Source organism: Canis aureus, chromosome 5 (assembly GCF_053574225.1).
Source record: "Canis aureus isolate CA01 chromosome 5, VMU_Caureus_v.1.0, whole genome shotgun sequence".
Taxonomy (NCBI): Eukaryota; Metazoa; Chordata; class Mammalia; order Carnivora; family Canidae; genus Canis; species Canis aureus.
In genome coordinates this window covers 7,602,601-7,624,552 of record NC_135615.1, presented here as the reverse complement: position 1 = coordinate 7,624,552, position 21,952 = coordinate 7,602,601, and the positions used below count along the sequence as shown (strand labels likewise).

The following is a 21,952-nucleotide window of genomic DNA, read 5'->3' as shown; positions in this document are numbered from 1 at the left end:
TTTTTAAAGATTTTATTTATTTATTTGAGAGAGCATGAATAAGAGTGAGGGTGGGGCAGAGGGAGAGGGAGGTGGACAAGCAGATTCCCTGTTGAGCAGGATCCTGGATCATGACCTGAGCCAAAGGCAGCCATTTAACCAACTGTGTCACCCAGGCACCCTTTGGATCACTGGATTTTAATGCAATTAAACAAAGTAGGATCCACTATTACACACAAATACAATGTAATTTCAATTGTCTATTTATGTGTAAAGCGTCCTGAAAAACTTGTTTCTTTTTCTTGTTATGGAGATAAAACACAAGCTTAGCACATAGACTGGCAAATAAACTCTATAAATAGAAGCTGCCTTCAATAAATATGTGTTGAATGACAGAATGAGAATGTTTTCTAAAATGCTATGAGCAATTCATAACCTAATAAATACTTTTTTAAAAAGATTTATTTATTTATTTATTCGTGATAGACACACACACAGAGAGAGAGAGAGAGAGAGACAGAGAGAGAGAGAGGCAGAGACACAGGCAGAGGGAGAAGCAGGCTTCATGCCGGGAACCGACGCGGGACTCGATCCTGGGACTCCAGGATCGCATCCTGGACCAAAGGCAGGCGCTAAACTGCTGAACTACCCAGGGATCCCCTAATAAATACTTTTTTCATGATGAGTGTGAGAATGATTCTAGAAAGAATCACATAGAGAATTCCTTTTTGTCCCTGATAATGGAAGTAAAGATTTTAATCTGGCATCTACTTCAAAGTGTTTAATTTGCATTCAGTGATGATCTTATCTTAATTGTGACACTAGACTAATTAATTTATTTGGATTAAACTGTAATTAGCAGTACCTTTCATTTGGCCATTTAAGAAAATATGCTTAAGGGAGATAGTGCTTCCCTTCTGTTTCATCTTTCTAACCTCTAGTCCTCCTTAAATCTCAGTCAAATGTGAATTAAGCCTCTTTTCTATAGCATTGTAGTATGAAAGCAAAGGTGATTAAAATGAAATAATCGGTGTTTAAAAAGCATCATATATAAAAGATATTTATAATGTTTATGAAGATTTGTATGTTATCACTGTCATGGGATTGTTTTGGAATAGTATGTAAGAAAGAAGTTCATAACTTCACCATAATTTCACTGCTACAAATGTCTTTTAATTTGACAAGCTTTTCTTGATGAAACTATTCTTCATTTGAGATTTGTGGTTGAACCTCATGTTGTTCTAAATAAGAGTAATGTTATTTTTACATATTTAATGATAGAGCCCAAATTTGTGGTTATAGTTTATGAAAATAGGTAAGTAGGGAATTATTCCTTTTGTGTGTGTCCTCCCCTAAATCTAGCTTTGCACATAGAAAGTGCTATCTAAATATTATTTGAATTAACTGAATTGCAGAATACCCAAATAGGGAGAGGTTTTACAAAAGTTAGTTTTTCTTAACTTAGCCTCATTTATTATCATGTCATCCACTACAATTAGAAATATTTACTAGAATAATTTAAAATTGTACAAACTAGAATTGTGGGGAGTACTGACCCATCCTTATGCTACCGAAGCATAAGTATGTTTTTGTAAACGTATTTTCAAATGGACTAAATGCAGAAAGTGTCCTTTATAAAAAAAAATGTAACCTGAATATACATTTCTGTATTACACATCAGAACTTTCTGAATACTTTATATATGAGATTAAGTGAATACTTAATCAAGTGAGATAAAAGAATACTCTTTATCTTATGAATAGGATAAAGAAAAAATTGTTCAACCTGAAAAGAATGTTTACTTGAATGTAATTCTCAGAAGGGAATACTTAATCTATGACCAAAGGTTCTTAACTCAGGATCTATATATGAGGTTGCATGGATAAGCTTTAGAATATATGTGAAATTGTTTGCAATTTTATATAACATATTAGATATGTGTGCATTTTTCAAAGGAGAGTCTTCGTGGATTAAATCAGATTCATAAATGAGATCTGTAATCCTAAGAGCTTACAAATTTATATTTGTTAAGATTCATTGAATTATATACTTAAAGTTGGTGATTTTTTTGTGTATAAATTGTACCTCAGTTAAGCTAACCACCCAAAAGCTATGAATCAGTATTCCCAATGAAAGACATTAAAAATCTGCTAGTAGCAGACAGCATGACATCTGGAAGTATGTTCTAGGTAGAACCTTTTCCTTCAGTTCTGCCCTTTCTTCTAGAAGGCCACCAACATAATTTCTATTTTTACATGCAGACTTCTATAGTTCACATTGGAAATGGAGGCAGAACCTAGGGTAGGATATAGAAGAATAAAGTTAGTCATGAGGTAACCATGTTGCCAACCTTTGCCTTGACAATGAAGATCAAATAAGGTCAATAAAATGTCATTGGTATTCAGTAAATTATTTTCAAGTAAACTGAAACTTTATAAAAATCTGTGAGCTGTGGTAGGAAATTCCTGAGTAATTTAAGTTGATATGTCCTTTTGTTACTTAGTTTCTGATGATCTGTAAGGTGAGAGCCAAGAAACCTGGACTTTGGTCTTTTGCCAATAATTTGCTTAAAAAATTACTTGTGATTTTAAGCACATTAAAATTTTTTCTTGTCTCATTTTCTTCACCTATAAAATGGAGATTATGTAACTTTCACTGTATACCTTAAGATCTCAATATTTGGACATAGGATCTGGCACATTATTGACATTTCATTTTTTTTAAACAAATCAATGAATGTCTTATGATATTTAACATTAGTTAATTAATTAGAAGATTCATTTTATTCTGAATAGAACAGATGGCTCATGTAGGAAAATAGAGGAATTTGAAGTGGATTCTAGACATTTTAGATTTTAAACATATGTTCATCAAGGTGTAAAAAGATAGGTACACTCCATTGTAGCCTCTGAAAAGTTAATTAATTTGCACATTGTTACACAGAGTAAAAAGATAAGATTGCTATTTAAAACTATATGAAACGACTATATGAACAAAGTGAAAAGACAACCTATGGAATGGGAAAAATATTTGCAAATCATATATCTCATAAGGGGTTAATATCCAAAATATATAAAGAACTCATACAACTCAATAGCAAAAAAATAATCAAAATTGAAAATGGGCAAAGGACTTGAATAGGCACTTTTCAAAAGAAGACATTATGAATGGCCAACAGGTACATGAGAAGATGATTAATAACATTAAGCCTTAATCATCTGGGTAATACAGTTGAAACCATAGTGAGATATCCCTTCATACTTATTAGAATGGCCATCATCAAAGGACAAGAGATAACAGGTGTTAGCAAAGATGTGAAGAAAAGGGAGCCATTGTGCCCTGTTAGTAGGATTGTAAATTAGTACAGCCAGTATGAAAAACTATATGGAAGGTCTCCAGAAAATTAAAAATATAATTACTGTATGATCTAGCAATTCTGCTTCTGGGAATATATCTGAAGGAAATGAAACACTGTCAAAGAGATATCTGTACCCCCAAGTTCATAACATTATTTATAATAGCCAAGAAATGGAAACAACCTAATCTCCATCAACAGATGAATGGATAAAGAAAATACAGTATAGATACACAATGGAATATTTTTCAGTCATAAAAAATGAGGAAATTCTTTGCAACATGGTTGGACCTACAGGACATTGTGCTAAGTGAAATAAGTTAGAGAAAGACAAATACCAGATAATTTTTATTTATATGTATAATTTAAACAAACAAAAAAATCCCCAGACTCATAGGAGAAGAGATCAGATTTATGTTATCGTGGGGGTGGGGGGGAGGACTTGGAGTAAGATGGTAAAAGGTACAAATTTCCAGGTATAAGATAAATAAGCACTAGACATGTAATGTACAAAATAATGACTATAAATAACACTTCCATATAATATATAGGGAAACTGTTAAGAGAGTATACCACAAAGATATCATAAGGAGATCACAAGGAGATTTCTTATCACAAGGAGAAATTATTTTTTTCTTTTGTGTGTGTGTATATGAGATAATAGATGTTAACTAAATTTATTGCAGTCATCATTTCATGATAATATGTAAGTCAGATCATTATGCTATACACCTTAAACAGGGATGTATGTTAATGATATCTTAATAAAACTGGAAAAAAACCTCAAAATCCTATGAGCCTTCCAAAGAAAGTGGTTTTGCCAGAAGAACTCTATTGGTTCTTTGTGTTTCTGAAGAATAAATGGTCTTCTGTTGTGTCTACACACCTTGATTTTTTTCCTATTTGTAGGAGGAGACTTGGAGGTAAGTTTGGAAGTAGAATTGGTACAGTTGAATTTTTCTATAAAATAGAAAGTGGAAGGCATACTTAGTACATAGGGGTGGGGGAAAGACAAGAAAGGCTAGGCAATAAGCCAGAAGTTTGTGTGGACAAACCATTTACTTTTGGATGTACCATAGCCACCTCAGACCCAACACATCCCAAATTGACTTCAAAATGTCACTCTGTTCTAGTCTAGTCCTCTTGCATGCTTTCTGTGCAAAGGAATGATTCCACTATCTGTCAGCTTGGACAAGCCGGAAAGCTACAAATCTCTCCCTCTTCCTCATCAGCTTGTCCGTCCTGTTGATTTTATCTAATAAATATTTTTATCTACTTTTCTTAATATCTACTCAGCAGCACCTCTATTCAAATTACCCCAAGCTCAAATTTTCTAATGGATTTCTTTATATGCATTGCTGTTCCCTCTGCTCTGTTCTTTTCCCAGCACTTAAGAGAGTTAGGAGGTTGATATACCATTCCTCTGCTTAGTTTTTGATGCCATCACTACTGTTAGGATGAAGTTCAAAATCCTCATCATGATGTATGAAGTTCCTCCATGATCTAGCCCTGTCCACTGCTGTGTGTTAATCTCATTGCTCTTACTCTTGCCCTACCGAAAGTGACTCGGTTTTCTTTTAGCTCCTCCAGTGTTCCACACTCATTCACACCACAGGAGACTTATATGCCCAGTTAACTCTTCTTGGATGTCTTTCTCCTGTTTCTTATCTAGTTAGTACACTTTCTCCTTCAGTAATCTGTTCAAGCCAACATTTCTTTCCAGAAGTTTCTGACTTCATATTAGGTTTGATTTTCCTGTTATTTGCTCTCATGGCAAATGTTTCTTCATAGTATTATGATAATTTTAAACTACATATTTATGTGATGATTTTACTTATGTCTGTTTTTTCCATTAAACTCCCAGCCATATGTGTCTGTTCTGCCCCTAATTTTATCTTCAGTTTTTAGCACAATGCTTAGCATAATAGCCACTCAAATATTGAATGAAAGAAATATCATAGGAAGGTATCTTATTTACATACAGTCCAATTTTCAGAGAGTTGTCTGTTTTAAGTGGTGTTCCTTGGAGTGTGATGTTCCATTCACCCTGACCACACATTTGTCATATGGCAGGTAAAGTTAAGAGTTTATTATGTGGCTATAGAAACTAAGGACTTTTGAATGCTGCCTATACAAGGTTCTACTCCAGAATATTTAAGTTAGAATCAGGATATCACATTATCATGATACATTTCTCCTGGGCAAAAATACCCAGTAGTGCACTACCTCAGTTTGTTCTGTGGTGATAACAAATACCTTTTAAGTCACCTTAAGCAAACCAGCTTGCATACTTCTTGCCATAAGAAAGCTCACAGGGCAGCTGTCTGAACCAGCTAGTGAAGGCACCTATAGATTAGAGGGCAAAGAATCATTTCTGAACTACAGGATAATATAATAACTTAGTCCAATTGTATTAATGTAATTTAGCACTGTTCCAATCAGCTAAAATCACTTAAGGTTGAGTTTTCTAAATTCGTGTTAAACTTCTGAAGTATTTTTTTAAAGATTTTATTTATTTATTAGAGAGAGACTGAGAGAGAGAGAGATAGGCAACACTGGCAGAGGGAGAAGCAGGCTCCACGCAGGGTGCTGACGTGGGACTCGATCCTGGGTCTCCAGGATCACGCCCTGGGCTGAAGGCGGTGCTAAACCTCTAAGCCACTGGGGCGCCCTGAAGTATCGTTTTTAGTAATGTTTGCTTATTTGCCGTTTTGATTCTCTATCACATTTTCTTAACTGAGGAGATTTTTGATTTGGTGCATATTTGAATAATAGAGATGGTATAGTGTCTCACTGCTTTAGCAAAAGATTTATTTCGTATTTCCTCTTCTTTGTTTTTATTTTCTTTGCCCATTTCTCTTGAGCCTTCATCCTGTCTTAAGACCCCATCTCCCATTTATATGCTTTTATGGTTAAGTCAATCCATAAATATAGACAAAAAGATGTACAAATGTCAGCTTTCTATTTTGAGTGGAAATTACCTTCCCAGAATGTTTATAAAAATGGATTACTTCTCTCAGGAGATTCATTCATCAAGACAGAAGTTGGTCCTCCTGTACAAAATGGAATGGAAATAGAAACAGTCAAAATATAGTAGGATAAACACAGCAATCAGAGATTGAATGGGGAGGGGAAGCCTAATTTGGAGGAAAAATGTTGGCTGCTTTGTGAGGCAAAGAAATAGAGCAGCAAATGTTCCTTCAAATTGCAGCATGAGAGTAGAGTTATCCAGGGATGTAGTAGACTTTAAAAATTTTATCCAGAACTGCTTTGAATAAGGACTGAGCTCCTAGAATTATATATAAGATCCGTGCCTATGTCAGCATTATAATTTCATGGGGTTTGAGGACATAGGAGCTGGCAAACTCCTTAAGATGGAAAGGCTGTATATTACCCAAGGTCACACAATATGTCTTAACTGGGACTAGAATTCAGATATCCTGATTCCCGAGTTATTTTTTTATGTCACTATTTATAAGCACTGTAGTTGTTTTCTGGTTCCTTGGAGGTGCACCTCCTGTGTCACCTATATACTTCTCTTTGCTTTCTAGTTTGCTTCATGGGATGTGATCATCAGACCATTTTAGTCACACCTCCAGCCCTGGCAACCTCATTGTCAGTGGCAATGTTTCTTAACTTAAAGGAGAATGAAAGTGGACTATGCAGTGTACCTACAGTATCCTCATTCTTAAACAGAGAGAAGTAGTGTGTTTGATAAATGGGCTACAGTTGAAAAATCTATCCTAAAAACATTCAAGGACTTTCTTAAGGAAATTGATATCTTAGCTATTTTTACATATATAACATGAAGTAATGATTTTTGGGTTTTATTTTCCCATTATGTGTAGAAAATAACATTTCCCTTACTTTAAACATAGTTTGGGGATAAGAAAAATGAGATAATTCATACTTAACTACTACAATTTAAGTACTTCAAGAAGTCTGGGTAAGTAGGTCTACTATGGACTTGAACTTACTAGGGAGAAAGCATTTATTTGCTTTCCAGTCCACTATACCTCCTCTGTACCTTCTTTGTGCATTGAAGAAAATGATTTTTGGGCAATGTGATTTTTCTGTTTTATGTGGTTTAGAAAGAGAATCAAGTTGGTAGTGCTCCACTTCCTTTGTGATTGTTCATTTAAACTTGAGATGTTTTTTTTCTCCTACTAGCCATTATTCTGTTATTGAAGTCAACATTTGTATTAAAGTTATTTACAGGGGATCCCTGGGTGGCTCAGCGGTTTAGCGCCTGCCTTTGGCCCAGGGCGCGATCCCGGAGTCCCTGGATCGAGTCCCACGTCGGGCTCCCGGCATGGAGCCTGCTTCTCCCTCCTCCTGTATCTCTGCCTCTCTCTCTCTCTCTGTCTATCATGAATAAATAAATAAATAAATCTTAAAAAAAAAAGTTATTTACATAACACCTAAGATCATTTTGATTTCATTGTTCAACTCTTTCTAAACCTTTTTTCTTTAGGAGATACTCATTTCCCCATATATCCAGAAAACATACACATGATCAACCAAGTCCTTTGTAACATGTGAATAATAAAATAGCTTTCTTCTAAAGTAAATTATTCACTGTGTCTCCAAATAGTAGTGAAATAAAGAGGGCATAAAAACTTTATTGAAGAGATAATTTTATGTAAAGATTAACTTATATGCATACTCCAATCAATTTGTATTAGTTAGCAACATAGGTGATTGTGTCTGATATGTAAAACAGCTTCTCAGTCTTCACTATGTAAAGACTATCATAAGGAAGTTGGTGACAGCTGAAAGCAAAATATCAAATTCCATAGTAGATGAATACGTTTCTGAAGTCAGAATATGACCCACCTTTTTGATTCATCTAAAAACCCATTAATGCACATATTTTAAAAATTAATTTTGTTTGGATGTTAGCAAGCCAGCAAAACCATATAACTGGTTAGATAGGCACTGAAGAGATATGAAGTATTTCAGTTCTACCAGGTGTCACAGAAATGAACTAAACTACCTTTATTGTGTTCTTTGATGTATTATAGTCAATTAAGTAAATCCCAAATTGCAAATATAGTTTCTTCATATTCTATATTCTAAACCCTGACTTTTGCTTGTGCTGAGAAGTGAAACTTTAGAAAAGCTGAATTATGGTGACAAAGAAGAAGGAACTTCATTGTCTGGAAAATAATACTACAAGAATTATATAAAGTTATCCTTGTTTGAGAAAGTGGTTAGGGGCCATTTGTTTAGGAAAAATTATACTAAATTATGCTAATTCAAAAACATTTTCAGTTCTAGAATCTTGCTTATGGTTTCTTGGTATTTAAAGGATTGTGTGCTGGGATTTTGTTTAAATCATCTTAAAAAATTTTCATAATGTCTAGTTTTATAGGCACCGTTCCACAGTTTCATGACAAATTTCATAATTTGAACTTTGTTAAGCTCTCATCATTTTGAGCTTTGTGTTTCTAAAATAAAGTTCAGTACTGCCTTCATGAGAATTATTTGGAGTGCCAAAAACAAATTTTGAGGCCCCTCCCAAACCTACTAAATTCCTGATTTAATAAGAATCCCAGGTGATTCAAATAAACACTAAACATTGAAAACCATTACCTTATTAAATGGTTATCCTTTTATACACCTTTTCCCACTGAACTTTTGAAACATCCGTCTTCCACTTTAGCCTCTCATTAACAACTACAACAATAGCGGAAGAGATAAACAAGAACAGTTTTTTCAACACCCTTTTTTCACAAGCTGCCAGGAAAAGAGAGATTGGAGAGGTTTTCACTGGGAAATTGAGAAGTGGATGGTTGATACTTAAATGCTGCCAGGCTTTTTTTTTTATCCATCTTTCATTGCCTCAGCTCACACATGTCCTCAAAGAATGACCATGATTAGAGGGCCAATGGCATTTAAAAAAACAAACATTTTTTAAAAAATTCATATAACTTGTACCTAGAAGGAAAACTAGATCATTTTGCTCAATTCTGTCATTTTATGAGTGAAGAAAAGGATGCCTTAGAGAAGCTATGTGATTTGTTCAAGATCGCCTGCCTAATTGTTGGTAGAGCTAGAATAGGGATCCAGATACCCTGACTTCCAGACCATTGATCGTTTTAGGGCATATTATTATAAAAATGTATATTGCAATTTTTTTTGAACAGCAGATTGTTTTGTAGCTTGGACATTTGTTGTTCTAAATAGTCTAACTGCTTTTCTGAGTCTGTTTCAATTTACTGTATATTTTTGGGAAAACAGCTAAAGAAATGCATTTGTTACTGAGTGAGCTTTTGTGCAAATTGTAGCTTTCAGAGGAATTGGATCTCTGTTGCTTGAGGTTGAATTTGGTAACACTTTATTATAGGTGTCAAGGCATGGTGCATGTAATTAGCATTCACTATAATAACACTGATCATTGTGAATACTGTTGATTAAAATGTGGATGGTAGTATTACTGTACTTTGAGCAGAATCTACTCACATGCTATTAATACTGGATGCTTCTCTGTCTTGCTCAGTTTTTGTTTAGCAAAAGCTCACACACAAACATAAAAGCCAAACAAAAAAGGTAAAACTGGTTTCTGTTTCTTCCTCCAGAATATTTGTCTGATAGTTGTTGGATATATTCAAAGTACCTAGTGGAATGGGTACAATAATGAGGTCTTTTCCCTTCCTGTGTGACAATTCAATTGAGTAGTTGTTTAAATTTGGATATAGGCCGTTTTGTATAAAATGCAAAGGTGATAAAATCATACTACTCTAAAAACCTAGACAGAGGCTAAGAAATTCAGAGCACTAATCTAAACAGATAATTAGAAATCCTTATAATTAGACCTTGTCTGTAAAGAGATAAAGCAAGAGGAATATATGAATGAGACAAGTGTCACATTCTGTGCATGAAAAATGATAGTCTCAAAGAACAGAATCTGCCAACCACAGAAACCATTTTGAATCAAGAGAGATGCTTTCTCTATAACAAACTTAAATAAGAAACTCATCTGAATAAATTCCAGATCTTGAATCAAGAAAAGCGAAGATATGTAGAATGATTTTTGAACATATTTGTCATAGAATCGCTAAGAACGGTGAAGCACATATTCTAGAGAGTTTTTACTCCACTCCAGTGTATTAACAAGCACCACCCACCTATTAATTTTAATTGAAGCTTTTCAAAAAAAAATAACGGGGAGTTTTTGAACAGAGTTGTAATGAGTAGGATAGCACTATCAGCTCCTGCAGGAAATAAAAAGCTTTTTTGCCTTTGGAAGAATGATAGATATGATATTCTGAAAAAATTAAAAAAAAAATTTGAATTGAATAGCTGACTTTCTAAAAAAGTAAGGGAAATCTCTAAGTGTAAAAAATAAACAATAAACAAAACCAAATCAATGAATCCAGTAAGGTAAGCAATTTTGGAAACGGATCACTGTGGAAATAAATGCCGGGTTGAGGAAATTTGTCTTGGGGATTAATAGCTTTCTGCTGGAAAATTCTGTGGAAACTAGACCTGAGGCCATCAAAAAGTGGCTAAATTTATTGGACCTTCCAAGGGATAGCACCCTTAAGAGAAAGTGGCCTAGAAAAAATTCCACTTGGCTGGCACATTGTAAAAGTAACCTGTCTAACACCTTAGTAATTTTGATTTGGTGTGGGAGGTAAGCTTTCCTGAGAATTTGCAACTTCGTGCCTTGGGTTTTCCCTCATTTGGATCTGGAGCTTTAATTAAGTAATCCGCTTAGTAGGAAAAATCCAAGCCAAGACATTGTTTTAAAGTAATTCTTGTTTGGAGGCCCCCATATGGTGCTTAGCAGAATCAAGTAAAAATCTTTCCTAAAGAACCACCTGCCACCCAAGGCCTCAGAATTCCTAAAGGCTATGTTTAGAGAAATAGTATACAGTAAAAATGACAACCACACATACAGAGAATTACATTAGAAGTATTAACATACAGTTTTACAGACTAGTAGATTGAAAAAAATCGGAATAGGAGGTAATATTTGAAGAAATAATGCCTTAGAAATTTCCAGAACTGAAAAAAGATAAATTCTTTTATCAAGGAAAACAGAGAGCATCTCACTTAAAATAAATAAAAAGAAACTCTGAGACATATCATGGTAAAACTATCAAATAAAAAAGAAAAAAATATTATAAGTAGCCTTGAGTGAAAAATGACTAACACTAAGGAATAATAACTAGAAAATTAGTATCTTCAAAATGAAAGAGAAGAAGTGTAATTGAGTGCCCAGCAAATCTGTATTTCAAGAATGAGAGCTAACCACATAACAAGCTGAGAACATTTGCCATTAGTAGACCTTCACTAAAGGAACTTCTGAAGCATATGCTTAAGGGAAAAAGATAAGAAAAGAAGAAAAAAAAGAAAAGGGAAAATGGTGAGCAAAGAAAATAGTACATATTTAGGAAATTATTAAGCTTTATGTACAAAATATTAATATATAGTTCATGATATTAGAAAAAATTATATAATTCAAATACTGGATGAAAATATGTACGCTAGAAAAGAATTGGTCAGGTCTGAGCTTGTATGATTTTGGAGAGGGGTAAAAACACCCCCACTCTTACTACCACTACTACTATTAGTTTACATGAATTTAGTGCTTGTGATACACTAGGCATGTTCTGATTGCTATATGCATATTAACCTACATTAGGGCCCTTAATAACCCTATGAAATCAGTGATATTATCTCCATTTTAGATGATAGATCTGACAACCTGAAGCCACAGAAGTAAGAAAGGATGTGAATCCGTGTGATCTGATCTGGGTTCATGATTTTAACCACAAGATGGTCATACTACTGATTAATTTCAGTCTTTTATGCATGGTAAAATGTAAATTACTAAAAGAAAATTGATAAGCAACTACCAATACATTACAGGAGAAAAATGGAATAAGGGAGAAAAATCATTAGGAATTCCACAGTAGCATAGAAAAACTAGGTAAAAAAAAAAAGCAAGTAAGATCGTAGACAAAAGATTTCAGTCATATAAATGTAAATCAAACTTGCATGTCAGAAGAGATTGACAGATTGAATTAAAAATAGAAAGTCTAGCTATATTCTTTTTTAGATAAAACACAGTCAAAACACAAGGACATAGATAGTTTGACAGAATAAGGATGAAAAAGATATTCCAGGCAAACACTAACTAGAAGAAAGCTGAGCTAATGTAGGATAAAATAGATTTGAAGGCAAAAAAACCCAACCAAACAAACAATCCCCCAAAACTATTGGTTACAAAGAAAGTCACTATATAAGAAGAAAAGGTTCACTACATCAAGGAAGAGATAAAAGTTTAAACTTGTATGTACCTAATAAAATAGTTTTAAACTATATAAAGTAAAAATAGAACTGCTTGGAGAAATGGACAAACCCACTATAGAGGTGGGAAATAGTTCAAGCAGATAGTTAATAAGAAAATAGAAGATTCACCACATAGCTGAGAACTTTGACTCAATGTACATACATATGCCAAATGCTGCACCTCCAAACTAGCAACTATTTTTCTCAGTCACAGACAAAACATTTAAAAAGTTAGCTATGAATTCATAAATCACATATTAACCAATTTTGAAAAATTCCTGTTACACTGTCCATACCACATACACTGACCATACAGTTAAGTTAGTCATCTGTAAACAAAGTGAAACAAAACCAGTCCCCTCTCTGTATTTTTATAGGTTGAATCACTTCTAAATAACTCATGGGTAAAAGAAGAAATCAAAATGGAAATAAAATATACTTAGGACTAAATAATAGTGAAAATAATACATATCATCATTTTGAGATATAGTGAAAGTGGCACTTGGAAATGACTTGATAGCCTTAAATGCTTATAATAGAAAAAAAAAAGCTAAGAATTAATGAGGTAAGTGTCCAGCATAAGTTAGGAAAAGAGTAGAATAAACTCAAAGAAGGTGGAAGGAAGAAAATAGTTATGAGCAAAAATTAATCAAATAGAAGACAGTATGAAAAATAAAACCTAAAGTTAGGTTAATCAATATACCCAGTGACATTTTTAGTCTTAGTATAAACTGTGAAGATACTCATCACAGAATACTAGTGTAGATATAGAAATATAGCCCAAGTAAGAGTAATTGTACCTGATTTTTTTCTTCTACACATTCAAAATTAACTTTTTGTATACATATCTATGAGTTTTTATAAATTCATGGAGTATCCACTATCATAATCATGTTGTAAAAAAGCCCAATCACTCCCCCAAATTTTATTGTGTTGGCCCTTTTTTTTATTTTATTTTTTTTGTGTTGGCCCTTTTTAATCAACTACTCCCCACTCCCCAAAACTGCTGGCAACCAGTGATTCTGCTCTCTCTAAAATTTCTTTTCTGGAAAGTCATGTAAATGAAAGTATACAGTATTTAGCCCTTTGTGGCTGGCCTTTTTTATTTGACTTAATGCATTTGATATTCATTCATATTGTATATGTTAATAGTTTGTTTCTTTTTATTGCTAAGTAACTGAATGATTATACCAGTTTGTGTATCAATTCACTAGTTGAAGGATATTTGGGTTGTTTCCAGTTTTTAACAATTATACATAAAGCTGCTCTAAATATTCATATACAAGTTTTTTTTTTTTTTTCTCATATACAAGTTTTTGTATGAACATAGTTATTTCTCTTGCCAAGTACTAGGAATGGCATTGGCATATGATAAACGAATTTCACCCATTTAAAAAAAAATGATATGCTTTCCAGTATATCTCTATCATTTTGCATTCCTATTAGAAATAGCTGATAATTCTGTTTGTTTTGATCTTCACTAGCAGTTGCAGTTTGTAGTTTTAAAAAATGTTTGCTAGTCTGATAGGTGTGTGGTGGTATGTACTTTGGTTTTTTATTTGCATTTCCCTAAGGACTAATGATATTAAACATATCTTTATGTGCTTTTTTACCATTCATATATCTTCATAGGTAAGTTCCTATACAGAGTTTTTTGGTCTCATTTTCTAACTGGGTTGTTATTTTCTTATTTTTAATTTTCTGAGTCCTTTATATATTTTAGATATTCTTATTTTTGATGGATCATCCTTATGGTATAACACTCAAATTTGTTTTCTGATATTCTGTTGATAATTTTTGTGCTTATGATAATGAGAGTATCAGTCTCTAGTTTCCTTGTGATTGTCTGATTTGGGCATCAGAGGAATGCTGTCATAACAATAATTTGGGAAGTGTTTCATTCTCTTCTATATTCTGGAGCAGTTTGTATAGAGTTGGTATTATTTCTTCCTTAAATGTTCCATAGAATTCACTAGTAAAACTATCAGAGATTGGAGTTTTCTTTTTTTCCCTCCATGTTCTTTAAAAAAATTTTTATTAAAATATATTTGACATATAATATGTGTATGTAAGGTATACAATGTGTGTTACATTTACATATTATAATATGATTGCCATATAGTGATAATTAGCACTTTTATCAACATTACATAATTATCCTTTTTTAGTGATTATAAGCACTTTTAGTCTCTTAGTAAGTTTGATGATTATTATACAATATTGTCTATATTTACTATACTGTACATTAGGTCTCTAGGGCTTATATACTGCCTCCTGCAAGTGTGTACACTTAAAAAATATGTGTCCTATCCCCCAAATTCCCATTTCCTAGTAACCACTATTTTACTTTCTGTTTTAATGAGTTTCCCTTTTTTAGATTCTACATATAAGTTATATCATATATAGTACTTTGTATGGCTTATCTCACGTAACATAATATGCTCAAGGTCCATCCATGTTCTTGGAAATGGCAGAATATCCTACTTTCTTATAGCTGAGTAGCATTCTAGTGTGTGTGTGTATGTGTGTGTATCACACTGTGTGTGTGTCTATAGGTAAATATCCATCCAGTGTGTGTGTGTGTGTGTGTGTGTGTGTATGCATGTCACATCTGCTTTATCCATTAATCTGTTAGTGAGCACTTAGGTTGTTTCTACATATTGACTTGTGAACAATGCTGCAAAAACATGAGAGTGCATTTATATTTTCAGGATCCTGTTTTCATTTTCTTTGGGCATATACCCCAAAGTAGAATTGTTGGATCATATGGTAGATCTGCTTTTAATTTTTTGAGGAACTTGTGTATTGTTTTTCACAGTGCTTGAACCAATTTAATTCCTACATAACTGTACAAGGATTACCCTTTTCCCCATTTCTCAGCAACATTCTCCCTTTTTTTCCATTCTCACCAACATTCTTGTGTTCATGAGGATATCTGTTTTAACATATGTAAGGTGGTATGTCATTTATGGTTTTGATTTGCATTTCCCTGGTGATTGGTGGTATTGAGCATCTTTTCATGTACTAACTGAACATTTGAGTGGGTTCTTTGGAAAAATGTCTAGTTTCTTTGTTTTTAAATGAGATTGTTTTGTTGTTGTTATTTAGTTGTATGTGTTCTTTATATATCCCTTTTATACAACATATAATTAGCAAAAATTTTCTCCCATTCAATAGGCTGTTTTTCATTTTCTTAAATATTTTTTTCCTGTGCAGAAGCTTTTAAATTTGGTCTAGCCCCATTTGTTGATTTTTGCTTTTGTTGTGTGTACTTTTGGTGTCATATCCAGGAAACCATGGCTAAAATCAATGTTAAGAAACTTCTGCCTTACATTTTCTTCTAGGAGTTTTATGGTATTGGATCTTGTGTTTAAGTCTTTGATCCATTTTGAGCTAATTTTTATGGTGTGATACCTTACATCACTAATTTCATTGTTTTGCATATGTTTATCCAGTTTCTCCAACACCATTCATTGAAGAGTGGAGTTTCTTTGTTGACAGATTTTAAACTAAAATTCAAATTCCTTACTAGATATAGAACTCTTAAGATTATCTATTTCTACTTGAATAGTTTGTGTCTTTCAAGGAATTGATAATTTTATCTAAGTTTTCAAATTTAGGGTCATAAAATTGTTGCTAGTATTCTTTTATTACACTTTTCGTATCTGTGAGGTGTTTAGTAATGTCTCCTTTTTATTCCTGATGTTGATAATTCATGTCTATTTTTATTTGACTAGAAATTCATCAATTTTATGAATTTTTTAATGAACCTACTTTTGATTTAATTGATTTACTGCATTATTTTTGTCTTTTCAATATCATTGATTTCTGCTTATATTTTTATTCTTTCTTGTTTGGGATTTAATTTGATCTTATTTTTTCATTTCTTTTTTCAGAGACTAGATTACCAAGTTAAGACTGAAGCATTTAATGTTATTAATTTCCCCCTAAGCATTGCTTTAGCTGGAAAAAAGAGAAAATAGATATGGGTGGGCTTTCATGCCTTTTCTGAAGTGTCTACTGTTACCTTCCTCCATGCCTGTACCATGAAGAATGTGTTCTCAAGACTCTCACCATTTTTTTTTTTTTTTTAAAGAGCAGCAGGTCAGGATTGTGAAGAGCCTTAAAATTCTGTGAATTATTCTTATGTATGTGGCTCCCCAAGATTTTTACCCTCTTGCTAGCCCACATTTAACTTTTGCCAATCTACTAAAACTTTTAGCTGAATTCCTACTGTGTCTAATAGTGTCTGTGCCAGGTAAGCAAGTGCTCACATTCTGCTCTTTTTTCTTCTTTCTTTTTTTGCAGGTGTTTTTTAGATTTTAGGTTAGAGTTTATTGTCCTACTATCTCAGCTTTTTAAGGAGTTCAAGAAAAGTTGGGAGTTTTCAGATTGTCCAGAACTTTATTGATTATTTTTTATTTTATTAAGGGTAGGAGCAATGTTCTTTCCAACTTTTTACATCTCCTATAGAAGCTGACAGTCCCCATCCATTATATTTAATAGGAAAATATGAAAATGTGGAATTTATATTAGTGAAATATATTTAACAAATTGGTTTGGATTAGCTCAAGCAGAAATCCTACTATAATATAATTTTTAATATTCCTATATCCACCTTTTCACTATTGTTCAAAGTTGGAGTGTTAAGATAATAATAGCTAACATCTTTGTAGTGTATATTATGTGCCAAACACTGTTTTAAGCATGTTCCACATATTAACTCATTGAATCCTCACCACAACTTATATTTTACAGATAAAGAAATTGAGGCACAGTGAGGTTAAGTCACTTGCTCAAGATAACATGCTTTCTAAATAGTAGGTTTGGGTTTTGAATTTGTGCTTTCAATCACTAAGCTTTATTGCTTTTCAAGGAAAAAAAAAGTACAAAAGGATGACAGATCTAGATAATTTAGAATTTTGAAGAGCATTTAGTCCTAATTTTTAATTTTATGAACAAGAAATCTTAATAGTTGAATTAAAGGACTTTTCCAGGGCTAGACACATCATTTGTGGCTGATTCAGTATAGAATATAGATCGTCAGTTTCCCATCCAATTTTACTTTATAATAATGTTTAATTACAAATACGAGTATAGTTCCAGTGTTCCTGGCATGCATTTAAGTCATGCATTTGAATTTTCTTTCAATTTATTTTATGGGGAAGAAATGTGATCACTTGATTTTCCTTTAATTGTGTTACCAGGAGGAAATTTACTCAAATATAAAAACTCAACTTTTGTAGATTTTCAAGACCTAGAGATTCATTTTTTTAAACTGTTCTTTGTTTGGACCAGAATTTATTTATAGGTTCATCCCAAATGGTGGAGGTGAGAGTAATTTTCAGATTGCCATTTCATTATATCACATGTACTTATATATATACCTGAAAACAGAACACATTCATTATATCAAATGTACTTATATATATATATATACCTGAGAACAGAACACATCCAAAGTTAAAATATCCATCGTTATTCAGACAGGGAAAAAATGCTCACTGATTAAATTTTCTATCAAAAGGCTCTATCTCTATAGGTGTTTGTAAACTATTAAATTTTATTATAGAAGCCATTTGTTCCACTTAGACTTTTTCCATAATAACTGACTAACTCTTGTTAGTCCGCTGAATGGATAAATCTTAAATGTACAGTTCATTCATTAGTGTAGCCCTACTTCTAATTCTTCCCTTCTACTTAACGTAGTGCATATTTCCATATACCATTTCATATACCATTTAAGGGCAGAGTTTCCACCTTATATTCTTCTTTCTCTCACTCCTTTAACTTTCTATGTTGGTTATATATACACTGAAGAGTGCAAATGGGACAGAAGTGAGAAACTTACTCATTGTGTTCTGTGACTTGCTAGCAATTTGACCTCTGGCAAATATTTTAACTTTTTTGAGCCTCTGTTTTCTCACCTTAACCTTATGATATATGAGGACTAAATTAGATAATTTATTCAGCCCCAAGTATTTATTGACCTTCTGTTATGTGCAAGATACAATGATGGGCTCTGAGGACAAAAAGTAGACAGGAGATAGTTGCTGCTTCCCAGTGAGTTCAAGCTAGTACAGTGATTGATGTGTCAATAATTATGTCATGCAAATAAATGTATGAGTTTAATGTAGGAGAAGCAGATCTGAGAGTGTCAAAAGAGTCATAGGAGGTAGATTTAAAATATGAACAAAGGTCCACTATGCAGGTAAGGACAAAGTGTTTTAGGCAAAGGAAAGAACATTTAAAATATTTTCTATGTGTACATCAAGAACTGGCATAGACCCACAAATGTGAGGGATTATTGTTATTTTTTTTAAAAAACTATATTTTAAATGATTATGAAAAATGTAATTTAAATTATGAAGACTATCTTGTTATGGTTGTTGATAATAACCTTAGAGGAATGCTAGTTTTAAATTTGCAAATAAGATATGGAGATAGGATGACAAATCAAGGCTAATTAATTATAAGAAATTGGATTCTTTAAGTCTTCATTATCATGAGCCATGTTAATTAACATTATCATTAATTACCTTGACAGTAAAATAATCACACAATTGGTGACCCTGTGAGGTCACAAAAGCATAATAAACACAAAGTATCACTGCTTAGAATGTCACGGTTAAATAATTGAAAGTAGGATTGGCTGTCATTTTACTCAAAACTCATACAACAAAGAAAGACCAAGAGGTAGGAAAACTTACTTAGATTCAGAATAGCTCTTTTTATCCAATATATCAAAGACATTTCATAACACTGACGTTTAGAAAAGGATTATACTTTCTTCCGAATTTTCTTTTTTTTTTTTTTTCTTCCGAATTTTCAAGCATGACAATTCCTATTTCTACTCTCCTCTTGTATAATGTCATTTGGAAATTTTGTCTTTAGAAGTTAGAATTAAAGAAGAAAAGTATAAGGCAAGATGGTTACTGACATTTGAAATCCAATGTTTAAAGATGTACTAACAATCTACAGAATCCATTGATAAAGCATAAAAGCAAAAGAGTACAATTTATAAGATGGTAAAATCTTAAGGTAATTTATAAGCGCAAGAAAAAGAAATTGTGGAACACCTGGATGGCTCAGTGGTTGAGCATCTGCCTTTGGCTCAGGTCGTGGTCCCAGGATCCTGGGATTGAGTTCTGCATCGGGCTCCCTGCAGGGAGCCTGCTTCTCCCTCTGCCTATGTCTCTCTCTATTTCTCTGTGTCTCTCATGAATAAATAAAATATTAAAAAAAAAGAAAAGAATTTGTGATTTCAAAAGGAAAGGGAAAGGCAATAGAAAACATCCAAGGAAGATATAGATCAAAACTCAGAAAAATAATAAAAATGGCTTTTTTGTCATAGCAATAGAAATATACTAGATAATCAGGGGGTAAATGACTTTGTAACAGAGAAGTGTTCATATGTATAAAGCAACGTATTTCATGCAGTATTTTCTTTTTTTTCATTCGTCTTTCTGTTATTCTCTCACTTTGAACGTAAGTAGGATAATTTTTGTTTATTTCAGTTCTTCTAAAAAAATATGTTATGTGAATAAAATTGTGCTTTGAAATGTTTCATTAAAACCCAATCTTAAAAAAAAAAAAAAGCCCAATCTTAACTGAACCAAATGTACTATATTTCTTTAGTTGTACAGGAGCACCAAAGTACTGCACATTAAAAATAAAATTCTACTATAATAAAAATTTAACCAAAATATTAAAAAATAATGGAAAAATATGGCATAATTAGAAAAAGTAAAATGTTTATAGTACCAGCACTTACATACAATTATCTTAATATTTTCACACCATCCTCTGCATGCAGCCATACTTTTAACATAGTTACAGCCGTAATATGTATTTCATATTGTAAGTTTTGTACTGTGTATTGTATTTTGTGTTGTGAATCTATCTTGCTGAAAAAACGATTTAAGTTGGTGTTCCAAGATATGCACATTAACATTGAATAGAGCAAGGTAGCAATGAATAAAAATCAATAGGAAAAGAAAGAATTCAGGATAAAGAGATGGGAGGGTAGGAAAAGAAATGTATGAGGTAATATATAAAACATATCCATTAGATTCTAAGTATAGGCCACAGATTTATCTTTGAGCATCCACACAAAGGGAGAAATGGGATCAATTCCTGATTTATAGTGTATAGTAGGTTAAAAGACCAATTGTTTAGTGAGAGAAGCAACAAGTATTCTTAATCCTGAGACCATAGAGAAATTTCTTTTGTCATCATAAAGAGGATATAGTGGTTTCCAGCATCATTCTTATCAAATATACTCATGAGTTTCATAGAGCTGCTTTTTATAACATACATTTTTTTATGTATTTGGTGTTGGTAAATACTATAGAACCAAAGCTAACATACCATAATGCATTTTCAGGAAACCTTTAATAATTTTGTTTAACATTTAGAAAGTCTATTTTGGATAAGCTGATTATTCCTTTGTATTAAATTTTTTTTAATTTTTTTTTTTAATTTTTTTTTTAAGGATTTATTTTTATTTTTTTTTAAATTATTTATTTATTTATGATAGGCACACAGTGAGAGAGAGAGAGGCAGAGACACAGGCAGAGGGAGAAGCAGGCTCCATGCACCGGGAGCCTGACGTGGGACTCGATCCCGGATCTCCAGGATCACGCCCTGGGCCAAAGGCAGGCGCTAAACTGCTGCGCCACCCAGGGATCCCTAAATTTTTTTTTCAAGGTAAATTTGAATGGACACTTTTTTGCCTTTTAGATAAATTTCCCCATGATGAGAAGACAGTTTAAAGCATTTCATTGGGCTTATAGTTATGCTTTTCAGTGGAAGCTTCCTGAATATCCTTATCATTGTTAGTTTATTAGCTTTATATAACAGAATCATTGAATGAGGGAATAAAGGATTTGACAACCAGAAATAGAGCTAAGTTTACTATGACTTGTGGAAAAAACACAAAATTTGAGGCCAATAAATGAATGAATGAATTTTTAAGGTATTAATCTAAATTCTATAAATGTGAGCCAGATTTCATACACCTACATATACACACATACACACGTACACATATGTATGCGAAAGGGAAGAAATTTGTTTGTTGGACAAAATGCAACATTTTCTTAGTTAAATTGATTTATTTTCTCCAAAAATTATTTGCTGCAAAAGACACATATTTGTCCACGTGATTTATTAAGGAAGTAAACAATCCTAGATGATGATAAAATACAAGGGTTATAAGATGACAGAAGGAGAAATCAGTTACATTAAGTTAGATATGGATTTTTCCCATCAGGAAGTGGATGAGAAGTTTGATTAATTACAAAGACAGTATGC

General features: G+C 32.7%; 1 protein-coding gene and 1 long non-coding RNA gene across 3 annotated transcripts in view; one reads left to right on the top strand and one right to left on the bottom strand.

Moving 5' to 3' along the window:
- Positions 1-21,952, top strand: part of GPR158 (G protein-coupled receptor 158) — a 408,845-nt gene that overhangs the window by 85,127 nt on the left and 301,766 nt on the right. The gene's annotated exons all lie outside the window — the stretch shown is intronic.
- LOC144313654 (uncharacterized) overlaps positions 1-21,952 on the bottom strand; it is an 83,555-nt gene that overhangs the window by 9,233 nt on the left and 52,370 nt on the right. The window contains exons 2-4 of one of the 2 annotated variants that reach the window (XR_013379283.1): positions 6,316-6,387; positions 5,591-5,680; positions 2,142-2,275 (exon numbers count right to left, since the gene is read on the bottom strand). This is a non-coding gene — a long non-coding RNA (uncharacterized LOC144313654). Of the gene's footprint in view, positions 1-1,799; positions 2,276-5,590; positions 5,681-6,315; positions 6,388-21,952 lie in introns of those variants that run through there. The other variant, XR_013379282.1, reaches the window with a different exon arrangement.